The sequence below is a fragment of the Canis lupus genome, chromosome 11 (genome assembly GCF_011100685.1).
Source record: "Canis lupus familiaris isolate Mischka breed German Shepherd chromosome 11, alternate assembly UU_Cfam_GSD_1.0, whole genome shotgun sequence".
Taxonomy (NCBI): Eukaryota; Metazoa; Chordata; class Mammalia; order Carnivora; family Canidae; genus Canis; species Canis lupus.
In genome coordinates, this window is record NC_049232.1 from 32,414,594 (window position 1) to 32,426,975 (window position 12,382).

Sequence of the window (12,382 nt, forward strand, 5' to 3'; positions counted from 1 at the left end):
TCACACTTTCAATCTGTAGGTGTCTTTAGTTACAAAATGGGTAGGGGCTTCTGGATGGGTCAATGCATTATGTGACTCCTGATTGCAGCTCAGGTCATGATCTCAGGGTCATGAGATAGAGTCCCATGTCAGGCTGAGCACTGAGTGGGGAGTCTGCTTCAGATTATCTCTTCCTCTGTCCCTCCCCATTGTGCTCTCTCTCTTTAAAAAAAAAAAAAAAATATATATATATATATATAAATAATAAAGTAAAATAAGTCTCTCTTAGGCCACATATGGATGGGTCTTGGGTTTTTTAATCCATTCTGTGCCATATATCTTTTAATTAAAGCATTTACTCCATTTATAGTCAAAGCAATTATTGATAAATATGTATTTAGTGTTATTTTATTACTTGTTTTGTCATTGTTTTTGGAGATTTTCTCTGATCCATTCTTGTCTTTATGACTTTTGGTTGTTCTTTGCACTCAATGCGTCCTCTTTAATATTTCTTGCAGGGCTGATTTAGCGGTCATAAATTTCTTTAGAATTTTTTTTTTTTTTTTTTTTTTTTTTTTGGTCTGGGAATCTCTTTATCTCTCCTTGTATTCTGAATGATAGCCATGTAGAGTATTTTTGGCTGTAGATTTTTTCCATTCAGCACTTTGAATATATCATGCCATTCTGTTCTAGATTTCCAAGTTTCTGTTGAGAAATTTCGAAATAGCCTTTATAAATAAGCATTTATTTTGTCTTGCTGCTTTAAGATTGTTTTTCTTATCACTATATTCTGCAAATTTAGTTATATCTTGGTTTTGGCCTGCTTCTCTTGATTTTGGTAGGAGTTCCTTTGCCTCCTGGATCTGGATGTCTGTTTCCTATCCCAGATTAGGGAAGTTTTCTACTATTATTTCCTTAAATAAATTTCCTGCTGCTTTTCTCTTTGTTCTTCTTCTGGGGCTCCTATAATATGAATGTTATTTCATTTGATGGTATCACTGAGTTCCCTAAGTCTTCTTTCTCTCTTTTTTTCTGCTGCATTATTTTCCATTATTTTGTCTTCAAAGGTCACTAAATCATTCCTTTACTTCTTCCAGCCTGCTATTCATTACATCAAGCCTGTTTCCAATCTCTTTTATACCAGTCTTCATTTATGATTGATTATTTTTTAACTCTTTGATCCTTGTAGTAAAGATTTCACTGAAGTCTTTTATTCTTTTTTCAAGCCTAGTGAATGTCTTAATGATTGTTGTTTTAAATCCTTCATGTTACTTACATCTGTCACTTAGATCGCTGGCCATTAATTTTTCTTGTTCTTTCATCTGGGATGAATTCATCTGTCCCGGCATTTTGTCTAAGCCCTTACCTTCCTCCTTGTGTTAGAAAAACCAGTTATGTCTCCTGTTCCTGAAGCTAACAGCTTTATGAAGGAGAAGTCATGTAGTTTCCAGGGCCTGGCACTGCAGGGAGTGTCTCTGATATGTGCTGCATAAGCTCAGCTGTTTTGTTCTGTTTTCTGTATCCTTTAGGCCAGTCATCTGCAGAGGTTCACCTTGCTTGTGGTGGGCAGTGTTTGGTCCTTGACAAGAATGTGTTTTTGTTGTTGTTGTTGTTGTTGTTGTTGTTGTTGTTGTTGTTGTTGTTTTAACTAAGTGTGTCTGGTCTCCTTGTGAAATGAGACCTGATGCCAACTCCACCAGACCTGAGGCCTTGTAGAACTCTCTAATCTAGAGCTGTGTAGGTAGGGTGTATTTTGGTATTCTGGAGAAGAGGGCTTCTACACTAGGACTAAGACAAGCTTGACTGAGAGGATTAGTCACACCAAAATGCAGGGGAGTGGGGCTTAGTGTATCCATGTTAGTCAACCAGTGTGGACACTGTGTTGCTTCCCACTGGTGGCTGGTTTTTTGTTGTTGTTGTTGTTGTTGTTATTGTGTGTGTGTGTGTGTTTTCTGGGAAAGGAAAATGAGCACCAGCCAGATCCTTTGTTACTAGAGGGACATCTATATAACACTGCCTCTTAGGGAAATATTCTGAGAGGAGCAAATCATCTCCCCACTGTGTGCCCCAGACATGCTCAGATCACTGTTTCCTCACTATCTACTCCTAAGTTGTTTACCTTCCTTCTCTCCAGGAGCAGTACAGTGCACTCCTGTCTCTATCACAGCCAAGACTGCTGACCTTTAAACCTCGAAGCTTTACACTCTGCTGTTTACAAAAACTTACAAAATTAAGCTGTCATTGTTAATGGCTTTGGAGAAATGTTCTTCTTAGTTTTTTAAAAAAGATTTACTTACTTATTGTACAGAAAGAGAGCAGGAGGAGGGGCAGAGGGAGAGAGAATCTCAAACAGGCTTCCCACTGAGAAAGGACCCCATGTGGGGCTTGATTTCATAACCCCGAGGTCATGACCTGAGCCAAAACCAAGAGTCAGTTGTTTAACCAATTGTGCCATCCAGGCACCACCAATCATTCTCCTTTTGCATTCCCCTGTGGGCTCCTCTTTCTCTTGCCCTGTTCCATGACCATGGCTCCCCTCCCTCTACAGGATACATAATCCATTTCTCTCTCCCTAACCACATCTCTGCACTTCCTACCTTCTTCAATATGGCCTCCTCTCTCTTTAGTTGTGGAGTTTGTTCTGTCAGTGTTCAGGTCACTTTCTGGAGGTATTTAGGATGATTTAACAGTGATCTGGTAGTATTCATGGGATGAAACAAGCCTCCTATTCTGCCACCACATTCCCTCTTGCCTTGCTCTTTTTCTAACTAGTTCTTGGTTCCCATTCAAACACCATGGAGCTGTCATTCACAGCCAGAACCCAAAGATTGGTGTTTAGTTCACACTCTCATCCTGTGTTCAGCAAGAACAATCATTTTCTTATATTTCAAAGGAAAAATAGTCAATCTGCCCCTAAGCACACTATAATTGGCTTGATGGGGTAAGTATGATAATGGATAAAGACTGCCCCCATTTATTTTTATACTACTAAAGCCTTTTAACTGGGCCTTAACTAAAGCAGGAGCTCCTCTTTGCTCTGAAGCTTCACTTTGTAAAGTAATATGGACCAGATCAGCAATTTAGTTGTTAAATTACAAGGCATTAAGTCTCACTTTAAAGTAGACTTTATTCTTGTTACTTGAAGAAATACTTAATTATCTTACACTTTTTTGCCCACCAAAATTACTTGTTGGCTTCTTCCTGTGAATTGCCTTCTAATTCAAAAATTATGAAGCTTTTGGGTTCAGTTCTTTTCCACACAGGTGCTGCGTATCATGTTGAGAGAGAGTGACATTTTAAAGGACTAAATCTTTTCATTTCTTTATTCATCAAAGTTTTGTCAAAAACTACATGGAATATTATAGTATTTTCTTTAAAGTAAAATCATGACTGTCATGCAAATCTAAAATGAACACAAAGATTTTATTTAACTTATTATTTCATGGGGGAACCAGCAAGATGTTTCAGACCATTTCAAATGAGAACCCTAAAAGCAGATATATATAGGAAATCAAAAATGTTGAAATGAATTTAATAGAAAATACCTTCTTACAAGTGAGATGGTTTTCATCTCTATCTGACAAAATTCATTTGCTTCGCTAGAGACAATCATTTTATTTGCATAACCAGCAGTTTTCTATAATTCGAATAGTTGCAAAATAGCAGTGAGACAAAAAAGAAGTACAGAGATCTATAGAACCAGATAAAGAAGTATACACTAAAATAAACAACACTTAGCATTCCATTTCTTCAATTTTGTCTTTCATAATTTGTCCTAAAACAATTTAGAAGCAGAGTAATGTGAAAAAAAGTTAAAGGACATTGTATTGACTATAATCAATTGTCATCATTACTCACATGATATACCCAGGCAAAAGAACAGAAATGCAACTTACCTTGAGTGCCCACAATGTATAGGTCTTTGCTAATGAGTTTGCATATATTACATTTTTTAAGTTTAAATGAGGTCTTCTTTATATTGCATAATTTTTGTACTGAAGTACATTTGACATACAATGTTAGACTAGTTGCAGGTGTACCTCATAGTATATTTAATTTTACTAAAAAAAACCAAACAAACTGAGTTAGGTAATTTTTGTGGATGACTGTTTCATCTACCCCCAATAATAAAGTTATGTTTAAGTTCCTACACCTGGCACCTGTGAATGTGATCTTATTTGAAAATAAGGTTTTGCAGATGTAATTAAGATGTAAGTTAATATGAAGTCACATGACATAAGGTAGACCCTTAATCCAATATGACTCTTGTCTTTATGAAAGAAAGGAGTAATAGACACGCCACATATAACAGGGATAGGTATAGGAAAGATGTGTGTACAAGGCAAAGAACTCTGAGGATTACTAGTAACATTAGAATCTAAGGGGAAAGAATGGAACAGATTATCCCCTAACTTTGAGAAAGAGCATTGCCCTGCCTACAGGTGTTTCAGGCATCTAGCCTCCAAAACTTTGAGAGAATAAATTTCTGTTGATTTAAGCCACTAGGCTTGTAGTTTTACAGCAGCCTTAGGAAAGGTATATGGTGGTTTTTTTTAAAAAATTTTTAACGATTTATTTTTGTTTATTTATGATAGACATAGAGAGAGAGGCAGAGACACAGGCAGAGGGAGAAGCAGGCTCCATGTAAGGAGCCTGACGCGGGACTCGATCCCGAGACTCCGGGATCACGCCCTGGGCCAAAGGCAGGCGCGAAACCACTGAGCCACCCAGGGATCCCCGTATATGGTGTTTTTATAGCTATTTTATAATTTAAGATAACAGTATCAAAAAGAATGTAGGAAATTAGCAAATATCACATTCTAAGTGTCAGAGTGAAAATTTGCCTCAAGTACATTTGACCCAAATCTTGCTTTTTGTTCACTATGCCATTTTTGGTCAACAAAGTTGTGAGTGCTAACAGTTGTCTTCTTTTTTATTAAATATTAAAATGGTGTCTTATTTATTACTAAATAATGATCACGAATAAAACTTCCTCAAACTGGCACCTTTTCTAATTCCTCAAATAAATAAAACAGGCAATAATTGTATTTATTATAACGCATATATCACTGTTTCTTTTTTCTTTTCTTTCTTTGCACAATGTAAGAAAAATCTACTTAAAATAGGTTAAGAAAAATGTTTTCAAACAACAGAAAATGACAGGAAGAAAAAAAAAAGCCCAGGAATTATGAAGAGGATACTTTTTATTTACTTTTTGCTATGTTTTATGATATGATAATAATTCACCAGAGAAGCTAAAATAAGCTACATTACTACCCAGAAAATGAAGCATAAACTAGGTATCAAGTCTAAATGAATTTTAGTGTTTTAGGTATTTGCTATGGTGCCAAGTTTTCAATGTTAGATTTGTGAGCTTTGATTATACAGTATAGATAGTAAAATGAATACAAATATGAATTTTGGTTTGTGGTTTATGGCAAATATAGTTATAAAAATGATGACTAACAGAACAAAAATAAATTAAAATCATATGTAATTTCACCAAACTGGTATGTCTGGCATATTTTGAAACTTAAAATTATGATATTTCTTCATATGGTTCATATCACTGTACACATACATAAACACACATTTTTGTGCTCTGCCTTTTTCACATATCATTATTCAATTTCAATTCTATGATTGGGAAAAAACCCTTAAAAGTATGTTTTGAAAAGATATTACCTCAGTGTTGTGTCAATTTAGTTAGTGGTAAACTAAATTTTATTTTAGTGAGGAATCTTGTAATAATTTGTGCTATATATCCAGGTCATAGCATATATATTTATTAAAAGATACAATTTCATAAACATTTTTCTGACTCATGAAAATGAAAGATTCATTGAAAATAAGCAATTACCCTTATTTTATGTTTTCTTATACAGCAAAACAAAATGTCATCTCCAACTTCTAACCATGTGGGTGGTTATTTCAGTAGATATGCAGCAATAATGAAGCCACAGTTTTGTTGTGTGTGCCAAGATTATAAATAAAATATCATGTTAATTTTTTCTTTGAACTCTTATTGGTTTAGTTCTTGTAGATGCTAATGATTTAATCTATATGGGGAGATTCTATTTTCTTCGCTAGTCTCTTATCTGTCATAGGCATTATTTTTGGATTTATCTATTCTCTATTACTGCAATACAAACACTGTAGGATAAATAAGTAATTTTAGAAACTGTCAGAAAGATATTCAAATATATACCTTTCCCCTTGATCTTAAAGAACAGATTTTATTCCCATCTATGAAACCATGGCAAAAACATGTGGACATTTCAGCACAGTAAAACATACTATTCTTATGAAAATAACTAAAACTTATCTAGACATTGAATTCAGAAAACTACAAACATATTAATAGGACAATTTAATATAAACATACTAGATTTTCTTAGTCCTATTACTGATTATTAATTCTTTTAGAAGAGACATAAGGAAAGAGCCACTCAACCCCATCCCCATTAAATTTCCTATCAATATCAAAGAAACAAGAACATACACATATGCAGGAACCCCCCAAAGTTTTGAAAATAACAAAATAACTTTCATATTCCCTGTGAGAATTTTTCATATCTCCATTAGTATATCTTATTAAGGGACATTATTTCTGATGGTAAAACTTAAATATTAGATTAGGTCTGGATTCAAAAGCTGTATGTTAAAAGTTTATATCAGGTCCAAAGAATCAGCAAATTTCACATAAAAGTTTGTATTAAGACAAAAAATTAGATATAAGAGTGTTTTGTTTTTAATTTTTTCTTTTTTTGTTTTTGTTTTCTTTCCCTTTTTTTTAAGAGAGGAGAAAAAATAGTGTTGTTTCATATTGATGGAAAGAATTCATTTGAAAAGAAAATAAAAAGGATGTATGAGAAAGAAGATTACATTACTTGAGTAAGTAGAAGAGAGTGGATTTGTTCTCATGAACAATTGAAAGAATGTATTAGATTTGGGATACAGAAATGGTCAGAGAGTAATGATAAATTAGAAAAAAAAAGAGTCCAAGTCTTTTACAGTATACTTTCTTGTGTATGCTGGGAATAAAACTATATTTAGGAAGTCAATATGACCACATTTACCAGATTGCAGTATGAATCCTTTACCCTTTGAATTAAGTAATATTCTTTAGCATTAAAATCCGGCGATACTCTGCCCCATTCTACATATCAAAAAGAAATGATTTTTTCTTCTTCCCTGTGATCAGGCTAAGTGCTTTTCATTCCACTTGATAAATTTAACAGTCCCCTAGGTCTCATGTGGTCCATAATTTCAATCATATATAGTCAGTTGTATTGAAGAGAGAAAATCAGAAAAAAAAATCAGAAAAATCTCTTTCTTTTCAATGTATGATCTCCTTTAGCCATTTCAAACATAAAACCAACCAACCAACCAACCAACCAACCAACCAAACAAACAAACAAAAAATGCCATCATGTAATTTTTGTATCATTGGCAATTAAACCATTAAAGTATGATCTTTAATCCCCAGGCTTTACTTTTAGTAACTGTAGTGTCTCTGGACATTTGAGGGAGAAGACCCAAATAGTAGTTTTATATTAAGTACTGTAGATCTACACAATCAAAGGCTTTTGGTTCACATATTAGGCAACTACACAGTATATATGTTATGTTGACAAGTAGCTTACAACTCCTAATGTACACACACAGCTATATTCTTCAGGGCATATCTGTAATGTTAGGATATTAGGTTCCAATTACCAGATGAGCCCAGAGCCAGCCATCATCCACAATATTTGATTTAGCCTCAAAAGTAAAGTAATCTGTCTTTAAATACCAGGGTCTGTTCAGAGATACCGGCCTTTCTTTACAGGATACCTTGTATCCTGGGTCCTATCCAAGGATCTCTACCTTGTTTATAATCAAGATCCCTTTATTAATTCTAAAATCTTAGAGCTGTCAATTTCTTTCCTTAAATTTGTGACTATAGACCAGGCTCCCAGACTAAATCAGCAGCCCTCCTCCATCCCTCCCCATACAAACAAACAAGACAAAACAAGATTCCAATATTGTGATGCAATCTAAGGTAATTTCATTGTAATCACTCAGTGCACCATCTACTTTTGTGGCAATCTGATTCCAATCCATTCCTCAGTCACAGAGTTCTTTCAAAAGAATATCTAAGAAGTCCCTAAGCAATTCCTCATCTACTCTAAAGCCATTCTTTCCACTGTTAACATGTCATGAAACATGTTTATTATGTCTTGATCTGGTTCCTTGTATAATGTCTGTAATAAGTCCTCATAAGAGGACTGAGTCATAGGTTCAGTTACCTCTGAAAAGCCAAAATGAACCTTATGAAGAGTGACTTCCTGGAATTGTCATGACATTTCCAGAAGCATCCCTGGTTCACCGTCAATGCACATCTGCTGATTCTACTTTGATTTTCAAAGCCTCATAGGTTTTTCTTTGGAATAGAGGACTTCAGTAACCTATTTCATTCCTGGTGCTATACTCTGCTTATCTCACATATGATCTAATTTACAAATTGACTTTTAATAGTTTGTACTCATAAGTCAATGAGATCTTATTTCCTTGTATCCCATGGATCCTTCCAGACATGCTCAAGTATGTTTTGTTTCTTTCTTTTTTTAAGATTTTATTTATTTATTCATGAGAGACAGAGAGAGAGAGAGAGACGCAGAGAGAGAAGCAGGCTCCATGCAGGGAGCTCGATGTGGGACTCGATCCCGGGACTCCAGGATCACACCCTAGGTGGAAGGCAGACGTTCAACCGGTGAGCCACCCAGGCATCCCTGTTTTGTTTCTCAGACAAATATAACACAGAATGCCAAGCCAAGAGATGTACTCATCTATGATTATTATATGAATTTTATTATAATCCATACAGAGTTGGAAATTGGAATAGATAATAGGAGGATCCCTAACTCTCAAGGGATTGTGGCATTGACTGAAGTCTCCAATTCATGTCCAAGTCCTACAACTCCAAAATGCCTTTTAATTCCTGGCAAGCTTATGTGCATACAATTTTATTTCTCCTGCATTTATCTCTTCCTGCATAATTTCTTATCTATGACTTTTAAATTGAACAATTCTTGAATAAAAACTCAGACTTTTCATTATTTCTCATAAACATAACAACTCAACGCTAGCCAAAACTAATAGTCTTATAATGCTTAGTTAACATATATATACTTTTACTAAAGAGTCAGTGGTGAGAGTTGTCATTTAATCTTATAAAATATATTATAAATGTCTTTTTTAAGATTTTTTTATTTATTTGAGAGAGAACGTACAAGTAGGGTGAGGAGCAGAGGAAAAAGCAGATTCCCCGCTGAGCAGGGTGCCTAATGCAGAGCTCCATCCCAGGACTCCAGGATGATGACCTGAACAGACACCTAACTCACTGAGACACGTGCCCCTCTTATAAACATATTTTTAAAAAAGCATTTTAGAACCTTTTAGTTTTTAAAATTCTTTCAGTATACTTCATTGAAGTGACATCATCTGGCTATGGCTTATGTACAATTAAATTATCTTTCACTGTCTCATATATTTTTCTATAGTCTTTAAACTTTACCTACTTTCACCTCATTGGCTAGAAAAGGTTGATTTGTGTACAACTACTGTGAAGACAAATGTATTTGTGTGTGTGTGTATGTGTCTGCATGAGTAAAGACATGGCATCTGCCATCATCCAGGCTCTTAATGCCAGCATTTTTCTCAAGTATCCTATAGTTATTCATACAAACAAAAAAGCTTTAATCTCATTCAATTTCTGGTAGTAACTCTTTTGGAGATATTTACTTAGTTCAATGTTCTCTAATATAGTTAATATTGTACATCACAGCTATATAAAAAGGGAATAATAAATATTGGCATGAGGAGATCATCAAATTCATTAAGCCTAGATGCTAAAACAAACACACACACACAAGCATTTTTCTCACATGGTTTTACTTTTGTAAATGTTTTAAGGTATAGAAAGACATTTTATATAGTATCTTTTCTCTCTGACAGTAAAGTACTACAGAGAGTTGGTTACACAGTCTTAGAGGATATTGAAAAGTGAGGCTAAAGGGAAATAGTTCATCTCATGGTTAAAAAAAAAGCAAAGAACCTGTTGAAGTACCCTTTCCTAACCATTACATACTGGTTGCCATGGTGTCCTTTCTTCCAAAAAGAAAAGATACTAGAGAATATGGCAGTCATAGTTTGATTTATGCACAGGCACTGTTTTTCCTTTCTTTTAACAGTTTTAAATGACTTCTTTAATCACTGAATTTTCTGCAGGAAAATTTCTAATTTTTAATGACATGTAGTTAACAATTGAACTTTTCTTTGTAAGAAGATGGACCTAAATTTATTCACAAAAACGCTTTACAGAGAGATTTTGGTTTGCCTAGCCAGGGCAGTTGCTAATGGCATTTCGTATGTATTTTTTTAATATATTCTGAACATTTGAAAATAAGTAAGACATTAATCGTTTGTTGAACTGAGCTGTACAGTTAGCTGAAAAACAAAAATGAAAATAAAAACTGGTGTTGGTGACAGAAACTAAGAATGTGAAGGTATAAAAATAATAGGCCTGTGATTTCATGAGAATAGATATGTCTAAGAAGACAAACCCATGTAGGAAATAGCATTAGGCTTTTATATAACACATCTCAGTCAACACTGAATCTTATATGAGCAGGATTCATAGAAATTTTTAAAATCCAGTAATGATGAGAAAATTTATCATTTAGATTCAAATGCATTCTTTAAAGGATAAATCTTCCAGAAAAATTATAAGCCATGCATGACTTCACATATAAAGCCTAAATGGAATAAAGTTTAAAAGCAATATCTCTCCTAGACTATAATTCCTGTGGATGTACTGCTGCTGTGATGGATCTCTCACTTCATAGTTGCAATAAAACAAGAATGTTGCACAATAATAAAGAGCAGAATCTGTGTTGTAAGAGAAAGCCTGGTCACTCTGAATATAAAGACCCTAAACTTTACATTTACTAAATAGACACTGGTCTCTCCAGGGGTTTTCAGGAACTAGTTGATTGCAAGAAAGAGAATCCACTCAAGCTAAGTAAAAACACGAAGAGCACATGTTTGAAAACTACAAAAGGACAGCCACACAGAAGCCATGGAAAGCACACCAAGTTTTTAGAAGGAACTGGAGCCAACTGCAGCTCACCCTCTGCTGAGCTTGAACAAAAGCTCAAATCTGAGCCCTTTCTGTCTTGAATTTAAGTAATTCCCAGATTTTATTAGAAACAAATGGAATTTGAGGGTTTTTAATCCAAATTTCAGAGAAAGAGTATCCATTTGGCTTAGGTTGAATCAGAAGTGGATCTCTGGCCTAATCGTTGCAGAACAAGCTGTGTAGAGGAAGAAAGCAATAGGGGGAAACTCTGAGAGAGGAGTAGGAGGCAGAGCTGAGTAGAGTATAAGCATTTTTTCAGAGAAGCTAGTATAAAACATTGGAATTCCTTACCAGGGTATAGAAGAAAATCCATTTTCTTCATGGTAAGTGCTACTGAGGTGAGAGAAAGAGGCCTTGAATATTTTGATGTAGAGTGCTGACTCAGGAGCTCAGTATCTAAAGGGATACTGAATCTAAGTATAAAGGGAGCACGGTGGTCCCTTTATGAGTAAAAATACAAAGTACATATTGGTGCCTGTTTGGGAAGGGAAGACAGGCACCTCATTTTACCCCAGTAGTCTGATTCTCAGAATTTAAAATATTTCACATATTCTCATTTAACAAAACCACGGATCTATACTGGCATACAAAAATACAGAAAAACAACTTGCTGCTCTCACATCTTTCAAAATACCATTGGCTTCCTCTGCAGCACTAAAAGCTCTGGCTGCCTCAGAAAACCTAGTTAGGGACTCAATCCTCAGCAACTTCGGTGTATTGTGATGACATTTGACCTTGTTCTCCTCGCCTGAGATTGCTTAAAGGAATTCCCCGACCATTTGTCTTACATGCACAATAGTGTTGTTAGAATGGTATTCATGGGCTTTGAAGATGATAACTAAATCTAGGTACCACATGCCAAATATAGCCTGACACCAGCTGGTTATAAATCTGTTCTCATCTCTCTGAGGAAGTTCTTTTTAAAATTCATGACTTAAAATAATTCCTTGTACATCGTGCATGTATGCGTATTCATATACAGTTGTACAAAAAACAACAACAACACTGTATTTATTTCTCTAATCTAAATTATATTGTTTTAAAAATAAATAAAATTAGCATAAATTTTTATTCTGCAGAGGAAATCTCTAGCTTGCATTCCTGAGATATCATTATCAGATCCAGTTCAAGGAGGGATTGGACAGGTGGTATATAGAATAAAATGTGTCATGCTTTTCCTAGCTTCAAGTCCAAGATAACTTGCCTAAGCTTGTTGAAGCA

General features: G+C 34.8%; 1 long non-coding RNA gene across 1 annotated transcript; it reads left to right on the plus strand.

The window, feature by feature from the left end:
- Window positions 1–4,414: 4,414 nt before the first annotated feature.
- Window positions 4,415–8,645, plus strand: LOC119876768. The gene is made up of 3 exons (XR_005366386.1): window positions 4,415–4,515; window positions 6,778–6,873; window positions 8,594–8,645. It is a non-coding gene; the product is annotated as an uncharacterized LOC119876768 (long non-coding RNA).
- The last annotated feature ends 3,737 nt before the right edge of the window (window positions 8,646–12,382 follow it).